Source organism: Pseudophryne corroboree, chromosome 1 (genome assembly GCF_028390025.1).
Source record: "Pseudophryne corroboree isolate aPseCor3 chromosome 1, aPseCor3.hap2, whole genome shotgun sequence".
Taxonomy (NCBI): Eukaryota; Metazoa; Chordata; class Amphibia; order Anura; family Myobatrachidae; genus Pseudophryne; species Pseudophryne corroboree.
In genome coordinates this window covers 1,048,417,163-1,048,442,964 of record NC_086444.1, presented here as the reverse complement: position 1 = coordinate 1,048,442,964, position 25,802 = coordinate 1,048,417,163, and the positions used below count along the sequence as shown (strand labels likewise).

Genomic DNA, 25,802 nt, shown 5'->3' with positions numbered 1-25,802 from the left:
CTGTCTGCAGTTGAGAGTTCATATCACCTAAAGGGGCTTGCCTGCTAATGATCTATACCGTAAGACCGGTTGAAGAAATTGGTTAATTACTTTTACTGGAACAATGAATGTTGTGACTATACAGTAAACTATTTTAATGCTTAAGTAAATGAAGGTTACTAGACTTTTATATTTCATATATTAGTCATTGGATGGCTAAGCGTACGTACATACATCTGATCCAGAGTTTCTGAAAAACTAGCATAAATTATTCTAAAATCAGCATATTTTCACCCATATACTGGAGGAGCCCACTCCCTAACCTCAGCAACATATTTGCCTAGGGTGTACTATGGGTCATCATCATCAGTGTGTAGTTGCACCTGCCCCAGAGCAGGTGCACATGATAAACCCCCTAAAGGCACAAGTACATGTTTCTGCATGACTACGTGATTCTCATTTGTGCAAACACAACATTTACTGTAATCGGTCTGCATTAGAGCACCCCTTTACAGCCCTGTCCCAGCCCCGTCCTGTTTCTCTGGTCGAGGAGATCTGCTGTACATGCCAAATATTATTGGCTCTCCATTCATGCATTTGCAAGTGTTCACCTTCTGGGCATGCCCAGTGCAATAACATACAAGATATGCTACACACGCTGGTATAGTACTCACTCAGCAACGTCTATGTTATCTTTATTTAGGCCGGGTACACAGTATAGCGATGTCCGGACAATTTGCCATTTCATTACAAAAATCACCTACTTGGTGCAGTGTGTATGCCTGATTTGCGCGCTTCCGCTGCAGAGCCGATAGAAGATATCGCTAGACACCCCGTGCAGTGATATGAAAGACAGAACAATGGGGGTAATTCTGAGTTGATCGCAGCAGGAACTTTGTTAGCAGTTGGCCAAAACCATGTGCACTGCAGGGGAGGCAGATATAACATGTGCAGAGAGAGTTAGATTTGGGTGGGTTATTTTGTTTCTGTGCAGGGTAAATACTGGCTGCTTTATTTTTACACTGCAATTTAGATTGCAGATTGAACACACCACACCCATATCTAAAGGGCCCTACACACTGGCCGACATGACTGCACGATATGGAGTGAGGAGGGTGAGGTGGACTCAGAGGTCGGGGAGGGTACTCTGTTGCAGAGAATAGAGGCTCTCATAGAAGCTATCAGAGAAGTTCTAATTATCCCTGATAAGGTGACAGAGGAGAGTGAGGAATCTTATTTTAATATAAAAAATAAATCCTCAGCCACTTTTCCTGTGTCAAAGGATCTTAATACCCTGTTTGAAGAACCGTGGGTTAGTCCTGATAGAAAATTTCAAATCCCTAAACAGTTGTTATCATCCTCTCCTTTTCCTCCTGAGGATGGGAAAAAAATGGGAAAATCCACCGATAGTGGATGCATGTCCAGGCTTTCAAGGAAAAATGTATTGCCTGTCCCGGGTGCAGCCTCCCTAAGAGACGCGGCTGATCGTAAAATTTAAACTACGCTCAAATCCTTGTGTACAGCTGCTGGGGTGGCCCAGAGACCCCCCGCTATAGCATGTGGGTGGATTACTAGAGCCATTGCCAAATGGTCAGGTAACCTCACTGAACGGTTAGACACCTTGCGTGAGGAGGAGGTTATCTTGTTCCTGCTATACAGAGCTCTGCAAATTTTATGGTGAAAGCCATAAAAGAAATAGTCTTGCTTAGTGCACGCACTACGGCTATGGCAGTGTCTGCATGCAGGGGTCTATGGCTACGCCAGTGGACGGCGGATGGGGACTTCAGGAAAGGCGTGAAAGGCCTACCTTTCACAGGTGAGGCCTTATTTGGAGATAAACTAGACAAATGGATCTCCAAAGCTACTGCTGGTAAGTCCACATACCTTCCTTCTCCAGCTCCCCCAGCTAAGAAGGCCTACTCAGGTTCCAATTTACAGTCCTTTTGGACTGCCAAGTTTAGGGGTAAGCCCTGAGGTTCTTCTACAGCCACCAGAGGTGCTAGAGGTAAACCAGCAAACTGCCGGTTCACAGGAACAGGGCTCAAGCTCTGCTTCCTCAAAACCTTCAGCATGACAGTGGACCGAGATGCCTGGAAGACTAGCAGGTGAGAGCCTGGCTAAAATTCTTCAGTCACATCTGCACAAGTTCCTGCCAGGATCCCTGGGTCATATTATCCTAGGGCTACAGGGTTCCAGGAGCTCCCCCCTCACAGATTCTTCAAATCAGTCTTACCAGTTTCACAAGAGGCAAGTATAACTTTACAGGATACCATTCAAAAACTGGTAAAGACTCAGGTCATTGTTCCAGTTCCACCTCATCTGCAAAACAAGGGGTACTATTCCAACTTGTTTGTAGTACCAAAACCGGACGGTTCGGTAAAACCGATTCTGAACCTCTAGTCATTGAACCCATACTTACGAGTGTTCAAATTCAATATGGAGTCTCTGAGAGTGGTGATCTCAGGTCTAGAGGAGGGGTAATTCCTAGTGTCTTTGGATATCAAGGATGCGTACCTTCATATTCCAATCTGGCCACCTCATCAGGCTTATCTACGGTTTGCACTGCAGGACTGTCACTACCAGTTCCAGGCCCTGCCATTTGGTCTCTCCACCGCACCAATGGTGTTCACCAAAGTGATGGCATAGATGATGTTTCTGCTCCGCAAACTGGAGTGACCATAATTCCATACCTGGACGATCTTCTGATAAAGGCACCGTCCAGGGAGTGGTTGTTGGACAGTATTGGCCTCTCAACCAGACTACTCCTGGATCACAGGTGGATTCTGAACCTACCAAAATCTCACCTAGAACCAACACAGGCTTTCTTTCCTGGGAATGATACTGCATACAGAGTCTCAGAAAGTGTTCCTTCCCTTGGAAAAGGCAATGGTAATCCAGTCGATGGTTCGGGCTGTCCTGAAGCCAACCCGGATCTCGGTGCAGCTGTGCATTCACCTTCTGGGGAAAATGGTGGCCTCTTATTAGGTGATTTAGTACGGAAGGTTTCATGCGAGGCCCTTCCAGCTGGATCTGTTGGACAAATGGTCTGGATTGCATCTTCACATGCACCAGAGGATCCGTCTGTCGCCAAAAGCCAGGATCTCCCTTCTGTGGTGGCTACAGACTTCTCACCTAGTTGAGGGTCAGAGGTTCGGGATTCAGAATTGGATACTGCTAACCACAGACGCAAGCCTCAGAGGTTGGGGCGCAGTCACCCAGGGGGTGCAGTTTCAGGGAAGATGGTCAAGTCAGGAAGTCATCCTGCCGATAAACATTCTGGAACTCAGGGCTATATACAACGCCCTTCTGCAGGCCTCATCTCTTCTTCAGAATCAGGCCATTCAGGTCCAGTCGGACTATGTGACGGCAGTGACGTACATAAACTGACAGGGTGGAACGAAAAGCAGAGCCGCAATGTCAGAGGTAGGGAGGCCAATCCCGGGATCGGGATCAGCGGGATCCCGGGATTTGGGCCCAAAAATGCCGGGATTTGAATCCCGGGATTGGAGCATCCAATCCCGGGATTCACGGGAGGGAGTGTGTGTAAGTAATACTACTTACAATTAGGCGGGCGGCAGCCATAGACGAACGCTGAACGCGGCGACACTTCAAATGTGGCGCCGGCCGCCAGCCAATCAGAGCTGGCGGACCGGCAGCCAATCAGGGAAGCTGCCGCGGCAGCCAATCAGGAGTGACTGCTGCGGCCGCTTCCCTGATTGGCTGCTGGTCCGCCAGCTCTGGTTGGCTGGCGGCCGGCGCTTCATTTGAAATGCCGCCGCTTTCAGTGTGTCCATGGCTGGCGCCCACCTAATAGTAAGTGGTACTTACACCCACCCTCCCGCGTCGCTACCAACCCTCCCCGCTACCTACTGTACATCCTCCCGCCCAGCTACCTACACCCTCCCGCCCAGCTACCTACACCCTCCCGCCCAGCTACCTACACCCTCCGCACCGCTACCTACACCCTCCCGCCCAGCTACCTACACCCTCCGCACCGCTACCTACACCCTCCCGCCCAGCTACCTACACCCTCCTGCACTGCTACCTACACCCTCCCTCCCTTCCCCGCCGCTACCTACTCCCTCCCGCACCACTACCTACCCTCCAGCGCTGCTCCCTACACCCTTCTTCACTGATCCCTACTGCAATCCCGGGATCCCGGGAATCCCGGGATTGATCGTTTTTTCAATCCCGAATCCCGGGATTGAAAAATCGGCCCGGGATTGGCCTCCCTAGTCAGAGGTGTCAAGAATTCTCCTCTGGGCGGAAAAACATGCCATAGCGTTGTCAGTGGTCTTCATTCCGGGAGTGACAACTGTGAATCAGACTACCTCAGCAGACACGACCTGCACCCGGGGGAGTGGGGCCTTCACCCGGAGGTGTTCCGGTGGTTGACATGTCGGTGGGGTTATCCACAAATTGACATGATGGCCTCTCGACTCAACAAGAAGCTCAAGCGGTATTGATCCAGGTCGAAGGACCCACAAGCAGTGGCGGTAGAGGCTCTGACAACTCCGTGGGTCTACCAGCTGATGTACGTGTTTCCTCCACTTCCGCTGATCTCAAGAATTCTAAAAAGAATAAAAAGGGAAAAGGTTCAAGCAATTCTCATTGTCCCGGACTGGCCACGAAGGGCCTGGTATGCAGATCTTCTCGAGATGCTGCTCGAAGATCCGTGGCCTCTACCTCTTTGCGAGGATCTTCTGCAACAGGGCCCATTAATCTATCAAGACTTACCGCAGGTACTTTTTAACGGCATGGAAGTTGAACGGCTGATTCTAGCCAGGAGAGGGATTCCTGAAAAGGTCATCCTGACTATGGGGGTAATTCCAAGTTGATCGCAGCAGGATTTTTGTTAGCAATTGGGCAAAACTATGTGTACTGCAGGGGAAGCAGATATAACATGTGCAGAAAGAGTTAGATTTGGGTGGGTTATTTTATTTCTGTGCAGGGTAAATACTGGCTGTTTTATTTTTACACTGCAATTTAGATTGCAGATTGAACACACCCCACCCAAATCTAACTCTCTCTGCACATGTTATATCTGCCTCCGCTGCAGTGCACATGGTTTTGCCCAATTGCTGAAAAAAATCCTGCTGCGATCAACTTGGAATTACCCCCAATGATCCAAGCCAGGAAGGGGGTAACGTCTATATATTACCACCATATTTGGAAGAAATATGTGTCTCTTGGTGTGAGAGCAGACAATATTCTGCTGTGGAATTTCATCTGGGACGTTTCCTGCTTTTTCTGCAGTCGGGAGTGGATGTGGACCTAAGTCAAGGTTCCATAAAAGTACAGATTTCGGCCTTGTCTATTTTCTTTCAGAAACAATTGGCTTCTCTCCTGGAGGTCCAGACGTTCTTGAAAGGTGTTCTGCACATCCAACCTTCCTTTGTGCCTCCCACGGCACCTTGGGATCTTAATTTGGTGCTGCAGTTCCTCCAATCAGACTGGTTTGAACTGTTACAGGAGGTAGACGTAAAGTACCTTACGTGGAAGACCGTCACACTGTTGGCCTTGGCTTCAGCAAGACATGTGTAGGACCTAGGGACATTGTCTCACTGGAGCCCCTACCTAATTTTCCATGAGGACAGAGCTGAACTCAGAACTCATCAGCAATTTCTTCCTAAGGTGGTGTCTGGGTTTCACATCAACCAACCTATTGTGGTTCCGGTTGTTACGGACACCTTTGGATGTTGGATGTTGTGGGGGTTTTGAAGGTGTATGTAAAGAGGACAGCTCGTCACAGGAAATCGGACTCGCTGTTCATTCTCTATGGTCCCAATAAAATTGGGTGTCCTGCTTCAAATCCCTCTATTGCACGCTGGATCAGGCTCACTATCCAGCATGCTTATTCCATGGCAGTCTTGACGGTTCCAAAATCTGTACAGGCCCACTCTACTAGGTCGGTGGGTTCTTCTTGGGCGGCTGCTCGGGGTGTCTTGGCTTTACAGCTCTGCCGGGCAGATACTTGGTCAGGTTCGAAAAAGTTTGCAAAGATTTACAAGTTTGATACTTTGGCCTCTGAGGGCCTTCAGCTTGGTCAATCAGTTCTGCAGTAACCTCAGCACTCTCCCACCCGGTTTGGGAGCTTTGGTACTTCCCCATGGTACTAAATGGTTCCCTAGTATCTCCTAGGACGTTAGAGAAAATAGGATTTTAATTACCTACTGGTAAATCCTTTTCTCGTAGTCCGTAGGGGATACTGGACGCCCGCCCGGTGCTTCGTCTTCCTGCATTGTTACTTGGTTAAGTATTCCAGTTTGTTCAGCTGTTGCTGTTCATATTTCAAGTTTGGTTAGCATGGCTTTCCTCTTGTTTTGTGTGTGCGGGTTCATAATCTCACCACTTTCCTTATCTATCTGTCTCTCAATGTATGAGGGGCATAGAGGGTGGAGCCAGCGCACACTATCAATTTCTTAAAGTGCTCATGGCTCCTAGTGGACCCTTCTATACCCTATGGTAATAAATGGATTCCCAGAATCCCCTCAGGACTACGAGAAGTGGATTTACCAGTAGGTATTTAAAATTCAATTTTATCCTGCACAGAAAAAATATAACCCACCAAATCTAACTCTCTCTGCGAATGTTATATCTGCACCCCCTACAGTGCACATGGTTTTGCCCATTAGCTAACAAATTTACTGCTGCAATCAGATCAAAATTACCCCCGTTATTTGAATTAACTTTTTGTATTAAGAAATGTAGCGTGTGATTGCTGAGGGACAAGCATTGTCCTATATATTGTGGAGTACAATTCCCATTGCTTGATTTAGGCTACAGATCACATCCAATAAAAACTAGACCTGAGAATAAGAGAACTGTCAGTTTTCCCACAGAAAGTACCAGTTCTTTACCGAATGAGATCTTCATATATCATAATATGTAGCTATATATCTATATTTTTGGTATGGTTTACAAATGCGGATACTTGTATGTCTGATAATTCACTCCAAACTGTAACTTACAGTATATAAAGAACTCTCAGAGGAGTTTTAAGATAGGAGAAAGTACATGTTCAAAGGCCCCCTCCCCCCTTGATACTGCCAACAACACATGCGCCAGAGTATTCTGGTGATTTCTTCAGAAACCGCTGGAATAATGGTTCAGGCGGCTGTCAGGACAGGCAGATCATTCAATGCAATGTGTGCAGGATGTATGGTGTGGGCCCCCTTTGATCCAGGGGCCCGTTTGCAGCACACACTCTACCAGTGGCGGATTTTACCTGTGGGCTGTAGGACTGCAGACCCCAGTAAAATTCGCCACTACAGGGAGTGAGCCAGTTGCATTCTGTGACTGCACTGGCTACACATTGACTGGCAGTGATGATTTCTATTAGAAGTTCTACCTGCCTGTCAAAACCAGTACAGGCAGTCCCATTGGGAGGTGTCTCCTTGTTCTGGGACTGCCAGATCGGGCTGCGATCGCCTTATAGTGATCGGCGCATGTGCAGTCAAGCTGTGGCTTGACTGCACAAACCCCGGGTTTTATGGACTGCAGCCGAACAGTCCTTAAAAGCAGGGGGTTTGCCCATGTGCAGTCAAGCAGCCGCTTGACTGCGCATGTGTGGACCCGCCCGGTGGCAACAGCTGTTCTCTCCTCTGCCCAGGACCCGCCGGATGGCAGCAGTGGCTCTTTCCCCTCCCCAGGACCCAGCTGGCAGCTGCAGCGTCTCTCACCTCTCCCCGGGACCTGGCACACGGCAGCCTCCCTCCTCCTTAAAGGTAGGAGCCACCACTACTCTACACCCATTATACAGTAAATCAGCCAGCTCTGTGACCACATTAAATCAATATCCTGCAGTTTAAATTTAATACACAAATTTTCTTAATGAACATTGATGTGATGACATTGGAATACATCTATTATAAGGGATTGCATGAGAAGTAAAAGTTTATATACATTTTATTTTGATGATTGTATCATACCGTCCAACATGACCCATTCCATTAGGTACATAGGGGTAAATGTATTATACCTGCACGTGTCGTATATCGCGGGTATAACGCTTCCTACTTCGCCTCTTTACCGAGGCGAAGTGGGAAGCTACATCGACAAGATGTATTATCATCTTGTCTGCCGGAGTGGAGGAATGAAAACTCACCCCTCCAGCGATTCCCGTCTGAGACTACGACCGCTGGCTACATAGGAGATCTCGCACATGCCCAGTGGAGCCCAGTGGGAGACACATAGTACATCAGAACTAAACTGATGCGCTGTGTGCTCAGATGAGGATCGAGAGGGGGAAGGGGTTTCCAAGCCCCCTCTCCAGCAGACAAGATGGTAATACATCTTGTCGGTGTAGCTTCTTGTTTCGCCTCGGTAATTAGGTGAAGCAGGAAGTACTATAGCGGCATGGTCCGTGCCGCTATAATACATCCAGGGGCGTAGCCAGAACTTTGTGGGCTCCATAGCAACATGCTTCTAGAGAGGCAGCAGTTAATTTTATGCCCTATAATAGTGCCATAGTTCATTTTCTGAACCATAGTAGAACCATAGTCATTCCCCATAGTAGTGCCCTAGTTTCTTTTATGAATCGCAGTAGTGGTTAAGTTCACCCTATGTCACATTTCACAGCTGCCTGTACACATTATGCTGCACAGTACCCCCAATTCACATTATGATATATAGTGCTCCCCGTTCATATTATGCCTCCTTGCAGTGCCTCGGTTCATATTATATAACGTTAAAATGCCCTCCAGTTCATTTTATACCACACTACAATAAGCAGGTCCAGGGGCATACCTACTGTAGATATATTGCAGGCCCCAGGAAAAAGTTTGAAAGGACCCCTACGTACCACCCAATGGCGAAAAATGTATATATCACATGTAACTTTGACAGGGAAGGAGGGCCCCTCTCATCTCTGGGCCCCATAGCAGCTGCACTGCCTACACCTATGGTAGCTACGCCCTTGAATACATCTCCCCACTTGTACCTCATGGAACGGGGCATGTTGGAGGGTGTGCTGTATGTGTGTGTATTAACATCCCTCCTGTATTATATGCAGTGCTTGTCTAAAAAAAGAAAAAAGAAAAAAAAAACAGAGGTGGAAACCAGAACTTCTATATATATGCAAAGGCTGCAAAGACATTAAATATTATCTTTACATATTTAAATATTAAAACCTTTTTTATGCATCTGTAGATCAGAGAAGATGGCAGGAGGCGTCTATGGGCCTAATTCAGACCTGCTCACTGCTGTGCGTTTTCGCATAGCGGGTGATCAGGTCTGAACTGCGCATGCATATGTACCGCAATGCACAGGCGCGATGGTCCACATCGACGGGTAGTGCCAGTCAGCAACGGGATAGTGCGAGAAATCCGATCGCACCGGCGAACGCAAGAAGATTGATAGGCATTTGTGGGTGGCAACTGACAGTCTCTGGGGAGTGTCCGGAAAAACGCAGGAGGGACCCGTCGTTTTGTGGGAGGATTCGTGACGTCAGCTCCAGCCCCAATCATCGCACAAACAGTTCTCCAGCACATGAGATCGCAACACCAGCACACACAAAAAAAACCTCCCCCTGTAAGCGGTGACTACCTGATCTCAGGACAGCAAAAATCGCTGCCCAGCGATCAGATCTGAATTAGGCTCTATGTGCACAAGACACCTCCTTCAGCATTAGCATATTATAGCACAGCTGCTGCGTACAAAGTCGCAGCGGCTGTGCATTAGCATCCGTTCTGAATCAACCCCTGTCTACATAGTGAGAATTAAACCAAAGGTCCCAGCACAACAAAGCTAACCCTTGTGCCCGCGTGATGATTCAATTACATTGCAGGCACCACATACTCACATGAGGTTTCTATTATAGACACATGAAAAGACAAAACTTGTGAGGTCCTGAAAGTTTCTGTTTTACAGTAACTGTGTTGAGTGGTAATTTATGCAGGGCCATTGCAGGTGCATTTCCATCAAATTGAACTGCTGACACGTTTATGAGGCTCCAGCTAAGTGATTAGAAAAAATGTAACATTACAGAATGTTAACCCATTGTAACAAAGCAGATTTCATTACACCACAGGTTAGAAATTACATAATGGGTCCTGCATATAGCTCAATGTTGGTCGTATTAAGCTTACACTATAATATTTTATTATATGTGTAATGAAAAAATACCTTTGTAAAAATAAAGAAGAAGAAGAATTTTTTTTTTTTTGGGGACTAGCTAAATAGAGTATTACCACATATTATCAGCGGGCGGAAATGGCAAAAATGCCCTCTCACATTTAAACGCATCATAAAACATAGCTTGTATACTTTACTAATGTAATATGTACTACAAATGTATTTTCCTTGTTGCATTTATATAGTGGGTTCTAGACCTTGTGGAGCTCAGAGCAGCAATTTCCTTTGGCCCCTTCCCCACATTTAAATCAGGGACAGTGCATACCCAAGGCGCGCACAAAAAATACCGGGACATGGCTTCATGGGGAAGGACGCAGCCACAGAATAGTACCAGTTCATATTACACCAAACAGTAGTGTCCGTTAGTGACTTTACACCACAGATTAGTACACCTTATACACGTTATGTCACACAGTAGTGCCTCTTATACACATTACATCACACTGTAGAGCCCCTTATACACGTTACACCACACAGTAGCATCCCTTATACACATTACACCACAGTAGAGCAGCTTATATATGTTATGTCATAGTAGAGCCCCTTATACACATTATGCCATGATAGAGCCACTTATACACATTACAGTGTGTATAAGTGGCTCTATCATGTGTCTCTAATGTCTGTGGTCTTTGGATCGGAATGACTGCCTAGGATGGTGGATAATGAAACCCAGGTAGGATTTATATCACTACTTGGCCTTTGAGTGTGGTACGCATCTAAAGTGTGAAAATAATTGCCCAGATAAAAGAAACCTTTTGTTGCATATATTTCACTTGCTCATAAGTGAGTAGGGTACGCATCCCCTTCTACTCTCTGTGCTGAAGGTCACATGAGGGCTTAAGGAAACAAAGAAACCTCTATGCACATTTTTGGTGGGGCCTCATTGTGAGTTGGGGTATGCTCTCCTGACTTGTACCACTTTCTCCTTGGGGTCCAGTGGGCTGTATAGAATCAAATTGTTATAAGACAATTCTACACATTTGTTTGTTATATTTGTCTTTTTATATCTGCTGGATCTGAGAGCACATAGTAACATAGTAACATAGTATCTAAGGTTGAAAAAAGACAATTGTCCATCGAGTTCAACCTATTTGTGGTCTCCTATGCAGGATTATTTGGTATAAAATTTTGACTGAAGTTGATGACTGCCGTTACGTTTTACCCCTCTTTTTTATAATAACCATAGTGCGTGACTATGCCCCGTAACCCTGGATATCCTTATCCATTAGGAATTTATCTAACCCATTCTTAAAGGTGTTGACCAAGTCTGCCATTACAACTCCCCCAGGCAGGGAATTCCAAACACGTATCGTCCTTACCGTAAAAAAGCCTTTACGCCGTATTGTGCGGAATCTCCTCTCCTCTAACCTGAGCGAGTGTCCACGAGTTCTCTGTGTTGATCTAACCAAAAAAAGGTCCTGCGCAAGATCTGTATAATGTCCCCTTATATATTTGTAAATGTTGATCATGTCCCCTCTTAATCTCCTCTTTTCCAGTGTAAACATGCCTAGTCTTGCAAGCCTTTCCTCGTATTCCAGCGTCTCCATACCCTTAATTAGTTTGGTCACCCGCCTTTGAACCTTTTCTAGCTCCAGGATATCCTTTTTGTAGTAAGGTGCCCAGAATTGTACACAGTATTCAAGGTGTGGCCTCACAAGTGATTTATATAACGGGAGTATAATACTCTCGTCCCTAGCATCAATTCCCCATTTTATGCATGCTAATATCTTATTAGCCTTCTTTGCTGCAGTCCTACTTTGGGTACTACTGCTTAGTTTGCTATCTATGAGGACACCTAAGTCCTTTTCCAGTACAGAATCCCCTAATTTTACCCCATTTAGTAGGTAGGTGTTATTTTTGTTCTTGTTACCACAGTGCATTACCTTACACTTGTCTGTATTGAAGCGCATTCTCCATTTCGCTGCCCAAGCTTCTAATTTAACTAAGTCGTTCTGAAGCGACTCAGCATCCCCCTCCGCATTTATAACTTTACACAATTTGGTATCATCTGCAAAAATTGACACCATGCTCTCTAGACCTTCTGTTAGGTCGTTAATGAAAATATTGAACAATAGCGGTCCTAATACTGAGCCTTGCGGCACTTAGCACTTCAGTCCAAGTTGAAAAAGATCCATTAACCACAACGCGCTGCTCCCTATTATCTAACCAGTTTTTGACCCAAGTGCATATTGTGCTTCCTAGCCCTGATTCTTGTAGCTTGTAGATAAGTCTCATGTGTGGTACAGTGTCGAATGCTTTGGCAAAATCTAAAAAGATTACATCCACCTCTTTACCCTGATCTAGGTTTGCACTTACTGTTTCATAAAAGCCAAGTAAATTGGTTTGACAGAATCTGTCCTTCATAAACCCATGTTGATTCCTTTTAATGACCTTATTGACTTCAAGGAACTTCTGAATACTATCTCTTTGAATGCCTTCCAATACTTTCCCCACTATAGATGTAAGACTAACTGGTCTATAATTACCTAGTTCAGCCTTACTTCCCTTTTTGAATATAGGCACTACTTCCGCTATACGCCAGTCTTTGGGAACCATACCTGATATTACTGAATCCTTAAAGATCAAAATAGCGGTTTTGCAAGTTCAGAGTGAAGCTCCATTAGAACCTTGGGTGAATACCATCGGGACCTGGTGACTTATTAATCTTTAAATGTTTTAATCGGTCACAGACTACTTCCTCGCATAAATAAGTACCTATCAGTGGGATATTCTCATTATTGAGATTATGTGTTAGTCCGTGAATTGGGTCCTCTCTAGTAAATACTGTTGAAAAAAACTAATTTAGTGTGTCCGCTATGTCATTATCATTTTGGCTTAAGACTCCCAACTTATCTTTTAAAGGGCCTATACTCTCCTTCTTTAATCTTTTGCTATTAATGTATTTAAATAATTTTTTGGGATTCACTTTGCTTTCCTTTGCTACTAGTTTTTCAGTTTCTACTCTAGCCGCTCTTATTTCCTTTTTGCAAATTTTGTTACATTCCTTATAGTGCTGAAATGACTCTGTTTCCCCGTCAGATTTGTATTTTTTAAATGCTCTCCTTTTCTTGCCCATAAATTCCTTTATCTTTTTGTTAAGCCACATCGGTTTATGATTTTTATTCCTTTTTTTGCTGCTCGTAGGAATAAATTTGAGTGTATTTTTAGCTAGCAGGAATTTTAGTACTTCCCATTTCTCCGTAGTATTTTTTTCCTAAAAACAAACCTTCCCATTCAGTATCCCTGAAAAATACCCTCATCTTTTCAAAATTCGCTTTGCTAAAGTTTAGAGTCCTAGTTGAGCCTACTGTTCAAGATCACCGCGGACGGGAGACGGCTATAAGGAATAAGGACACACATTACATAACATATAAGGAATGTATACTTTATCTTTCTTTCATTAAGCGCTTATACGAGTATTTTTTCCTTTGTTCAAATTTTGTATACAGTTTTTTTGTGGGTGTGGTGACATCCACTTTTGGAAAGCTAATTGCGCATATCTCTGAGATTCCACAGTCTTTTTCAATTGTAGGTGTAGAAAGGGATATGGGGAGCATTTCGATGGGATAGGAGAGCTTAGGAAATACCACACTTTTTATTACAGCTATGCGGCCAAACGAAGAGAGAGGCAAGAGTTTCCAATTCGTCAGTAAATGGGAAATCTGGGAGAAGACCTGAGAAAAATTTAAATTATATAACAGGGAGAGGGAAGAAGGAATGTGGATACCTAGATATTTAAACTGCTGAGAGGAAATACAGAACTGAGAATAGGAGGTATGTTGTAAAAGGGAAGAATCATGAGGACCTAGGGGCATAAGTTCAGACTTGTGTATATTTATTTTATACCCTGCAAAGGAACCAAAATCAGCTAGTAATTGCAAGATGGCAGGGAGGGAAGAACGGGGATCGGAGACGAATAACAACATGTCATCTGCAAATAATGAAAGTTTGAGTTCAACCATACTGACACGTATACCCCTGAAACTCTGCAAGGCTCTCAAGGCTATGGCAAGAGGTTCTAAAGCTAGTGCGAATAAAAGGGGTGACATGGGACATCCCTGTCGCGTACCACGTTGTACAGTAAAGGGGGATGAGAGTAACCCATTGCTATAAACTTGGGTCAGTGGAGAGGAATACAGAGCCTGCAAGGTGGACACAAACCGGGAGGGGAAGCCAAACTTATCCACGGTGTGGAAAAGATGATCCCAAGTGACCAAGTCAAACGCCTTCATGGCGTCCATTGAAATTATAGCTTTAGGGCAAGAATCAGGATGAGAGGTGAATGACTGGATCACTGAGATGACCTTACAAATATTAATTACAGAATTGCGCCCCCATATGAAGCCGGTCTGGTCGGGATCTATAAGGGAAGGCAAAACAATTTTAACCATTCAGACATAATTTTCATAAACAACTTATAGTCAACATCTAATAGCGATATTGGTCTATAAGAAGCCGGATCTGCAGGGTCACGATCAGGTTTGGGCAAAACATTAATAATAGCCGAGTTAAAATAACTAGGAACAGTGTTATCCAATAGAATGACATTGAAAACCAAAAGCAACGTGGGGCTAATTTCCGCCTCAAGGAGCTTGTAAAACTCACCTGAGAACCCATCGGGGCTAGGAGATTTCACAGGTTTTAATTTTTTGATAGCCTGACGGAGTTCTTCAGGGAAATAAGTTGGGTTTGTTGATCAGGGGACAAAGAGGGTAAGGCAGTAGTAGACCAAAATTCCTCTTTGATGGAGGGGTCAATATTTGGGTGGGAATAAAGCACATCATAAAAAGAGCCCAGCAGATCCACAATATCTTTACTCTTCTGAATGTGGGTACCATCTTTGTTTTTCAAGAAAGGGACAGAAGAGGGAGTATCATGAGTACGAAGTAAATTGTACAAGAGTCTCCCTGATTTATTCCCATGCTTATGGAACAAAGGCCGTTTCTTAAAATCATGTCTGGATGCTAACTGGTCTAAGACCCCCTCAAAATGACACTTCGCTCTTTGATAGGTCCCTCTAGTAAGAACAGAAGGATGAGATTTAAAATTTTGAAAGGCCTGAGTTAGGTCAGACCTCGCCTGCTGGTATAAATGTGCAGAATCTCTTTTATGTTTAGAAACATAATATTCCCATGCAGCACGGATTTAGCCGACTGACAAAACAGTTGCGGCTTATCAGCGTGCAACACGTTGTTGTCTGCAAAGTCTCGCCACCCAGCTATCAACATATTACGAAAGGCAACAGAGTTGGACAGGTAGGACGGGAAACGCCACGGTCTGTACATACCACAATCAATCGGAGAGGCAATCGTGAACCAAATCAATGCATGATCGGACAAGCCGATAGATTCTATGGTGGAATCAACTACCTTAGATAAGGAGGCATGAGATAATAGGAAATAGTCAATACGTGACAGGGTGGCGTAAGCCGCAGACAAACACGTATACTCTTTGTTAATAGGATAGAAAATCCTCCAAACATCAGCTAACTGGAGCTACAAGGCCAGTTGCGGAACTCCTAAGGAACGGAGTGGGCGAGGGTGACGTGGTAGATGCTGCCGGTCCATAACATGGGAGGACACTAAATTAAAATCGCCACCAATAAGAATAGTGGAATCACTGAAAGGGGCAAGTTTAGCAATGATGCATTGCATAAAACATTTAGAGTAAGTGTTTGGGGTATAAAGATTGCAGAGTACGTACTTAGTACGTGCCAGAGTAACCTCAGATATTATATATCGACCTAAAGGGTCTCTAATAGAGGAGTGGAGGGTAGGGGAGTGCTGCTTCCTAACCAAGGTAACCACTCCACGCTTAGACCTAAAAGAGGCTGCCGTTAACACAGAATAACCCATTACATTTAATTTCAAAACTTCAGGCGGCATCAAGTGTGTTTCCTGTAGCATAATCACATCAATACCTTGTTTACGGATATAAGTAAAAAGCTTGGTCCTTTCAACAGGTGAGTGGATCCCACCCACATTCCAGGAGCCAAATTTTAAGGGAGCCATCCTATAACATTAAGGAGGTAAGGAAGGGGTGGGGCCTGCACAAGCGAAAGCACCAGCACGGGGGAGGAGGCAGTGAACCAGCACAAAACAGAGACAGGTGACCTTGCAGACATGAAGGGGGTAGAAGAATAAGAAAGAAAGGAAGGAGTACATACCATATAAAGAGCAGAGAGGAATAGAAATGGAAAGTAGAAAGAAACCAATAGAAAGGAGGGAGGAGAAACCCACAGAAGGAGACGAATAAATCACGGTTTTACCACTAAGCTATCAAGATATACAGTGTAGTAAGCAACAGAAGAACACCAAAGTCATACGGGTCAATCACAGGAATCAGGCCGAAAACGGGAAGGAGACGTGGAGGAGTCACGTGTGGAAGCCAGTAAAAAGTCGCAGCCGGGCTGGAAACAAAAGGGCAAAGCGATGTCCAGACTTCACCAAGTCCGCACAAACCGAGGAGAATGCCTTGTGTGCCCTAGTGACCTCAACCGAATACTCCTGGAAGATCAGGAGCTTGTTGGTTTCCCATATTAAAGGACGTCGTTTCCTGGAGGCCTGCCAGATGGCCTCGTGATGCAGGAAATTAAGGCAGCGGAAAATTGTGACTTGCAGGTGGGAGTCTGCGTTGTTACGGGTGGGGCCGATACGGTGCGCCCGTTCCACGACCAGGGGGTAAATTTACTAAGATGGGAGTTCTATTTCAGATGGGATGTTGCCCATAGCAACCAATCAGGTCCTACTTCTCATTTATCTAGCACCTTCTAGAAGATCATACCTGGTATCTGATTGGTTGCTATGGGCAACATCCCATCTGAAACAGAACTCCCATCTTAGTAAATTTACCCCCAGGTCTGAGCAAGAGTCATTTACATCCAATAAGTCCAGCAGGGTAGTGGTTAAGAATTGAGTGAGTGCTTCCCCTTTAAGAGATTCAGGCAGTCCGACAATACGGAGATTATGTCTCCTGGACCAGTTTTCCAAATTATCCGGCAGAAGTGCGAACGAAAGGATCGCAAAGCAGCTACAAAATAATTTTGTGCAGTATCAGAGTAGCTTCAGACCTACTCAGCGCTTGCAATCACTTCAGACTATTCAGTTCCTGTTTTGACGTCACGAACACGCCCTGCGTTCGGCCAGCCAGCCTGCGTTTTTCCTGGCACGCCTGCGTTTTTTTAACACACCCAGAAACACCCTCTTCCTGTCAATCACTCTGCGGCCAGCAGTGCGACGGAAAGACTTCACTAGATCCTGTGTGAAACTACATCGTTCGTTGTAATAGTACGACACGCGTGCGCATTGCGCCGCATACGCATGCGCAGAAGTGACTTTTTTTGCCTCATCGCTGCGCAGCGAATGAAAGCAGCTAGCAATCAACTTGGAATGACCCCCATTGTTGCTTAAGGGTAAAAATATCCTGAAAAGTCTCTCTCAAAGTAACCTTAGTAGAATGCACTCTATGGGGGTTATTCCGACCCGTTCGCATGCTGTAATTTTTCGCAGCCGCGCAAATGAGTCAGAACTGCGCATGCGCGCGGGCGCAATGCGCCGGCGCATCACTGCCCAGAGACAGCCATCGCCGTGCAGCGACAAAATGGACAAAGAAAGCATTCGCACTGGCAAATGCTAGAAGATTGACAGGAAGAGGTCGGCCGGGGGTGTCTACTCACCATTTTAAAGGTGTATCTGGCTGAACGCAGGCATGTCCAGCCGTCTCCAGGGAGGGATCCTGACGTCAGCTCCAGACAAGATCATCGCAGCGGGTGAGTAAGTCCTGAGCTGTGCAGAAACTGCACAAACAGCTCTCTGCACAGCGGTTTACAACCCTGTACAGCAAATCCCCCTCCCCTGTAGGCGGTGACTACCTGATCACAGCAGTGCTAAAAGTAGCTTGCTAGCGATCAGGTCGGAATCACCCCCTATGAGTGAGCTGCATAATATTAGCATTAGTTTCCTGCCGGGCTTGTTTAAATGATTCAGTCTGCTCCTGCATTAAAGGGGCCATTGCATACTTAATAGCCCGCACTGTGTCACTATAGCTGGCCAGTGGGAATCAGGAAGAGTCATGAGGTGTCCCAACAGCAGTAGCCAGGGGAGAGGGAGGGTTGGAGGCAGCGTCGGAGACAGCAGGGGAAGCTGGAGGAGAAGCCGGAGCCGCCATCTTGGACACGCGGCTCTTCTGATCTCGGCAGCGGCGCTGCTGTTTACTGGGCATGGAGAAGGTAAGAAACCTCTCCATGCACTCTAGGGAGCTTCCCCCTGCTAGCGGTGGTGGTGGTTCGGCTGGCGGTGCCCTTTGTCTGGCGGTAGCGGGAGGAGAAGCTGCAGGCACAGAGGAGCGGCACTAGCTTGCTGCCATCCCTGCCAGAGCTGGAACCGGAAGTCTCTATATATATACTGTTAATGTATCAGAAATGGTTTCTATATCAGCATTTGGCATAATACATGGAAGTAATCTTTCCATGATAATCCACTGTTTGTCCCTGCATTGCTTACAGTGCTTAGATAACAATACTTTGACATCCCTACTTGAGAAATCCAGTTCTTGTTTCTGAGAATAGTGTTCCTTTACCCTTATATACTGTTATACTGTATTATAACTAGATACCACTGATCTGGAACATTCAGCGGTCACATATACTGGTTATTCAGTGGCAGAAATAGACATCATAGTTAATTTGCAGCACATTATTATCATTTATTTGGGATGTGCTTAAGATGCTGGCTGCCGGCATCCCGTCCGTAAGTATAGCAGACCGGTTGGGGGTAGGGCCGGGTCGGGGGTGTAGGGGGTTTAGGTGCCACCTGGGAGGGGGGGGTTAGGGTTAGGCTGCAGATGGGGGAGGTTAGGGTTAGGCGGCGGGGAGGGGGGAGTTAAGGTTAGGCACCACCGGGGGGAGGTTAGAGTTAGACACTATTGGGGGAGGGTTAGGGTTAGGCTCTGGGGCAGGCCAGCTTATGCTTAGGCACCGCCAGGGGGAGGTTAGGGTTAGGCTGCGGGAAGGGAGGGTTAGGTTTAGGGGGTAAGGGAAAGGGGGGAACATACTTACTTCCCCCGTCTGCATTTAAAATATCGGGATGCCGGTGTCGGTATTCTGATCGCTGGCATCCCGTCCGCCGAGAATTCATACTGAACACCTTTATTTATATTTATATCAAAGTACATAATGAACTGAGCAAAACAAGTAAACAGTGACCAACAGTACAAGACAATGCAGGACAAGGATATGGTTTACCAACATTTCTTCATCAGCGGTTATAACTCGCAAATAAGCAGCAGGGCGGCAAAAACTAAAGGCCCATACACACTTGCCGAGAAAATGAGCAACAAGCTCATTTTCCCCCTTCCTGAGCGACATCACTAATTTTCTCGGCAACTGTGTATGCCGCCAGCAACAATCAATGCGCGGCCCCGCGGGTCAGCAACGATCGTCGCTGTCGGCAGTGCATGCATGCTCTATTTGAACTATCGTCCCGGTCCGGGAGGGGAAACACTAGGCAATGTCACTCACAGAGCAACGTCGTCTAGTGTGTATGGAACTTAAGGGTTAAGAGTAGATGATAGTATAAGTACGGGATGGAAAAGCACAGGTAAGAGGGCCCTGCTCATGAGAGCATACATTCCAAAGCACATGATGAAGAATAATTGTATAAGGTATTAAATATTATAAAAAAATATATACGGTAAACCACCTCAGTACTTTTGTTACTTGTTATAACCCTCTCCCATTTAGTCAAAGAGCAGTAAGCTCCTTCCTGAGCACTTACTCAAGCACTGACAGGCGGTGTGAATGAAAGCTGTCAGAGTTGGTACAAGGTAGCTGCAGCTTCTGACTAGATTGGTCTTAGGCCTTTATCCTGCTGCTCTCCACCAATGGAACTCATTGACTCACCCATAAAAACTCTCCACCAACCAACAATCCTTTAAAAACAGCGCTCAAAGCTGCCCATCAATACGCTTGCATATTCTATCCCCTCCGTGCAGTGCCAGATTAAGGTTCACATGGGCCTGGAACTGAAATTTATAAAAGGCCTATTGTGTGCTGCCACAGGGGATGTGACTAGTTATGAGGGGGGCATGACAAGTGGTGTGGGGGTGTGGCCTGCATCATGGGTTGTATCAAGAGCCTTCCATCAATTGCCCCACCCCCTACACACTTTACTTATACAGATGTAGCCACGGTCATCCATCCTGCAGCTGGGCATATTTGCGGCAATCAAGTGTGCCCAAGACTAGGACGCACGTGTGCGTCTAAGTTCAAGCACCCATAGGAATACATGAGCAGCGTATTAAGCCGCAGCTCAGAGCGGCCTGTGTGCCCGTGTGGCCGAGCTGCAGTATGGATGAGCGTGGCTACATCTGTATCAACAGTGTAATATGAAATTCTACAAACAAAAAGAAACCATACTTTTTAACCTGACAAAAAAAAGGAAAAAATGGCGCTTAGTGATTATATGAATTTCAAACCTCTCTACTAAAGAAATTATGGGTTACTAATACCCCTTTCACACAACCTGAGGTGGGTCGCACCCAGGAGCCTGACACGGAAAATCCCAGGGTGCGACCCGCCCCAGGCGCCCCGCTGCCGCTGCCTGTAACCTGGTATGTTGCCGGGTTGGTGACATCAGTGGTGATGCGGCGGTGGCGGCACTCGGAGATCACATGATCTCCAAGCGCCGCCCGTACAAACACCGTGAACAGGTCGCATCAACCCGGCTCCCGTTCACACCGCACAGCAAGCCGAGTTGAACCCGAGTTCAAACCTGCTCACTACCAGGGTTGAAATACCGGGTTGCTTGACCCGGTATTTTTACCTTGACCGCACCTGAACACGGGTTATGCGTGCTCACGTGCCAATAACTCGTGTTCATAGCTGGCGGTCTGAAAGGGGTATAAGTGATATCATGAATGTGACATCTCTATATACAGTACTGTATATTCAAAAGAGAGCCCTAACCTTAATTAATAGCTACACAAAGAAGATATTAGAGCTAGACCCAATAGTGAGCAGCACCTATACTATGTCACACAGCACCCATACTACGTCACACAGCGGCACCCATAACTACACTCACACAGCAGCACCCATACTACGTCACACAGCGGCACCCATACTACGCTCACACAGCAGCACCCATACTACGCTCACACAGCACCCAAACTACGTCACACAGCACCTATACTACGTCACACAGCGGCATCCATACTACGTCACACAGCGGCACCCATACTACATCACACAGCGGCACCCATACTACATCACACAGCGGCACCCATACTACCTCACACAGCACCCATACTATGCTCACACAGCACCCATACTACGTCACACACACACAGCGGCACCCATACTATGCTCACATACTGGCACCCATACTACGTCACACAGAGGCACCCATACTACATCACACAGCGGCACCCATACTACATCACACACACACAGCGGCACCCATACTATGCTCACATATCGTCACCCATACTATGTCACACAGGGGCACCCATACTACACTCACATAGCGGCACCCATACTACGTCACACAGCGGCACCCATACTACTCTCACACAGCAGCACCCATACTACACTCACACAGCAGCACCCATACTACACTCACATAGCGGCACCCATACTACTCTCACACAGCGGCACCCATACTATGTCACTCAGCACCCATACTACGTCACACAGCAGCACCAATACTACTCTTACACAGCGGCACCCATACTACACTCACACAGCACCACCCATACTACACTCACACAGCAGCACCAATACTACTCTCACACAGCGGCACCCATACTACTCTCACACAGCGGCACCCATACTACGTCACACAGCACCCATACTACGTCACACAGCAGCACCCATACTACGTCACACAGCACCTATACTACGCTCAAACAGCGGCACCCATACTACGCTCACACAGCAGCACCCATACTACGTCACACAGCGGCACCCATACTACACAGCACCCATACTACGCTCACACAGCAGCACCCATACTACACAGCACCCATACTACGCTCACACAGAGGCACCCATCCTACACAGCACCCATACTACGCTCACACAGTGGCACCCATACTACACAGCACCCATACTTTGCTCACACAGCGGCACCCATACTACACAGCACCCAGACTACACTCACACAGCGGCACCCATACTACACAGCACCCATACTACGCTCACACAACGGCACCCATACTACTCTCACACAGCGGCACCCATACTACACAGCACCCATACTACGCTCACACAGTGGCACCCATACTACACAGCACCGATACTACGCTCACACAGCGGCACCCATACTACACAGCACCCATACTACGTCACACAGCGGCACCCATACTACACAGCACCTATACTACCCTCACACAGCAGCACCCATACTACGCTCACATAGCGGCACCCATACTACACTCACACAGCGGCACTCATACTACTCTCACACAGCGGCACCCATACTACTCTCACACAGCGGCACCCATACTACTCTCACACAGTGGCACCCATACTACGCTCACACAGCGGCACCCATACTACTCTCATACAGCGGCACCCATACTACGTCACACAGCGGCACCCATACTACGTCACACAGCACCCATACTACGCTCACACAGCAGCACCCATACTACGTCACACAGCGGCACCCATACTACGTCACACAGCAGCACCCATACTACACTCACACAGCAGCACCCATACTACACTCACATAGCGGCACCCATACTAGGTCACACAGCGGCACCCATACTACGTCACACTGCGGCACCCATACTACTCTCACACAGCGGCACCCATACTACACTCACACAGCAGCACCCATACTACTCTCACACAGCGGCACCCATACTACGCTCACACAGCGGCACCCATACTACGTCACACAGCACCCATACTACGTCACACAGCACCCATACTATGCTCACACAGCGGCACCCATACTACGCTCACACAGCAGCACCCATACTACACTCATACAGCAGCACTAATATTACGTCACACAGCGGCACCCGTACTACACAGCACCTATACTACCCTCACACAGCAGCACCCATACTACGCTCACATAGCGGCACCCATACTACACTCACACAGCGGCACTCATACTACTCTCACACAGCGGCACCCATACTACTCTCACACAGAGGCACCCATACTACTCTCACACAGTGGCACCCATACTACGCTCACACAGCGGCACCCATACTACTCTCATACAGCGGCACCCATACTACGTCACACAGCGGCACCCATACTACGTCACACAGCACCCATACTACGCTCACACAGCAGCACCCATACTACGTCACACAGCGGCACCCATACTACGTCACACAGCAGCACCCATACTACACTCACACAGCAGCACCCATACTACACTCACATAGCGGCACCCATACTAGGTCACACAGCGGCACCCATACTACGTCACACTGCGGCACCCATACTACTCTCACACAGCGGCACCCATACTACACTCACACAGCAGCACCCATACTACTCTCACACAGCGGCACCCATACTACGCTCACACAGCGGCACCCGTACTACGTCACACAGCACCCATACTATGCTCACACAGCGGCACCCATACTACGCTCACACAGCAGCACCCATACTACACTCACACAGCAGCACTAATATTACGTCACACAGCGGCACCCGTACTACACAGCACCCATACTACACTCACACAGCGGCACCCATACTACACAGCACCCATACTACGCTCACACAGCTGCACCCATACTACACAGCACCCATACTACGCTCACACAGCGGCACCCATACTACACAGCACCTATACTACGCTCACACAGCAGCACCCATACTATGCTCACATAGCGGCACCCATACTACACTCACACAGCGGCACCCATACTACGTCACACAGCGGCACCCATACTACGTCACACAGTGGCACCCATACTACTCTTACACAGCGGCACCCATACTACGTCACACAGCGGCACCCATACTACGTCACACAGCACCCATACTACGCTCACACAGCGGCACCCATACTACGTCACACAGCGGCACCCATACTACGTCACACAGCGGATCCCATACTACACAGCACCCATACTACACTCACACAGCGGCACCCATACTACACAGCACCCATACTACGCTAACACAGTGGCACTCATACTACACTCACACAGTAGCACCCATTCTATGCTGACACAGCAGCACCCATACTGCACTCACACAGCAGCATCCATACTACGTCACACAGCTGCACCCATACTACGTCACACAGCACCCAAACTATGCTCACACAGCGGCACCCATACTACACTGCACCCATACTACACTCACACAGCACCCATACTACGCTCACACAGCACCCATACTACCATTACACAGCCCCCATTAACTTCACCCCCATCCAGCACTTAGTAACCCAACAATTTCTACATTCCAATGCCCATTAACACATTCACCCCCATACAGATGCACACACACACCTCACACCCCCATACACACACCTCACACCCACACACACCTCACACTTCCATACACACCCCTCACACCCCATACACACACCTCACACCCTTTACACACCTCACACCCCCATACACACACACACCTCACACCCCCATACACACACCCCATACACACACATAACACCCACACACACCTCACACTCCCATACACACACCTCACACCCTATACACACACACCTCACACCCTTTACACACCTCACACCCCCGTACACACACCTCACACCCCCATACACACCCCCACACACCTCACACTCCCATACACACACATCACACCCCCATACACACACCTCACACCCCCATACACACACCTCACACACACACATACCTCCAAACTGTCCCGATTTCAGCGGGACAGTCCCGCTATTCGGACACTGTCCCGCTGTCCCTCTCGTGGGTTGCAGTGTCCCGCGGGCGGGGGGGCAGTTGGGTGAGGCTTTGATCACCCGCTGCTTTGCTCTGCAAAGCAGCCGGTGATCACTGAATAGATGCTGTGCGCACGGCATCTATTCAATGCTGGGAGGGGAGCAGGGGGCTGCCCAGCTGCTCGGGGAGCGCTGGGCACGCCCCCAAAATACCGAAAACGGGTCCGTGTCGCTCGGCCACGCCCACTTGGGCGAGGTCATGCCCCTTCTTGGCCCGGCCACGCTCCCTTTTCCGGTCGCACGCGGCTTCACCGCGCAGGGGTCCCTCTTCCTGCCCCTTTAAAGTTGGGATGTATGCACACACATCATAAATCGATTCTGCTCATCATGGACCTATTATAGAATTTACCAAGCACCATGCAGCAATATCAGCAGCAGCTCCATCCTCGTGTAGTACAGTCTGGGGGGCGGAGCTTGTGTGTGTCAGGCTCAGTCAGGACCCGAGTGAAGGAGAGAGTGGACTCTGGAGGAAAGGGGAGGGGCGGCCAGTGCACTGCCTGCACGGCGCTGTGGCAGATCTCACTGACAGGTGAGAGTACCGAGGCTTGAGGAGGCGGGGCCTGGGAGGATGGCTGCTGGCAGTTTGTGTGACAGGATAAAGGGGGTCATTCCGACCCGTTTGCACGCAGCGGTTTATCGATGTGGTGCGAACGGGTGCAGAATACGCATGCGCGGCGGCCGCAGTGCGCATGCGCGACGTTGCCTGGTGAAAGGGGTCACCGGGTTACGTCG

The 25,802-nt window shown here is 47.6% G+C and overlaps 1 long non-coding RNA gene across 1 annotated transcript in view; it reads right to left on the bottom strand.

Moving 5' to 3' along the window:
- LOC134924753 (uncharacterized) overlaps nucleotides 1-25,280 on the bottom strand; it is a 40,570-nt gene extending 15,290 nt beyond the window's left edge. The window contains exons 1-2 of the long non-coding RNA XR_010177515.1: nucleotides 24,974-25,280; nucleotides 9,782-9,935 (exon numbers count right to left, since the gene is read on the bottom strand). This is a non-coding gene — a long non-coding RNA (uncharacterized LOC134924753). The remainder of the gene's footprint in view (nucleotides 1-9,781; nucleotides 9,936-24,973) is intronic.
- Nucleotides 25,281-25,802: the final 522 nt, after the last annotated feature.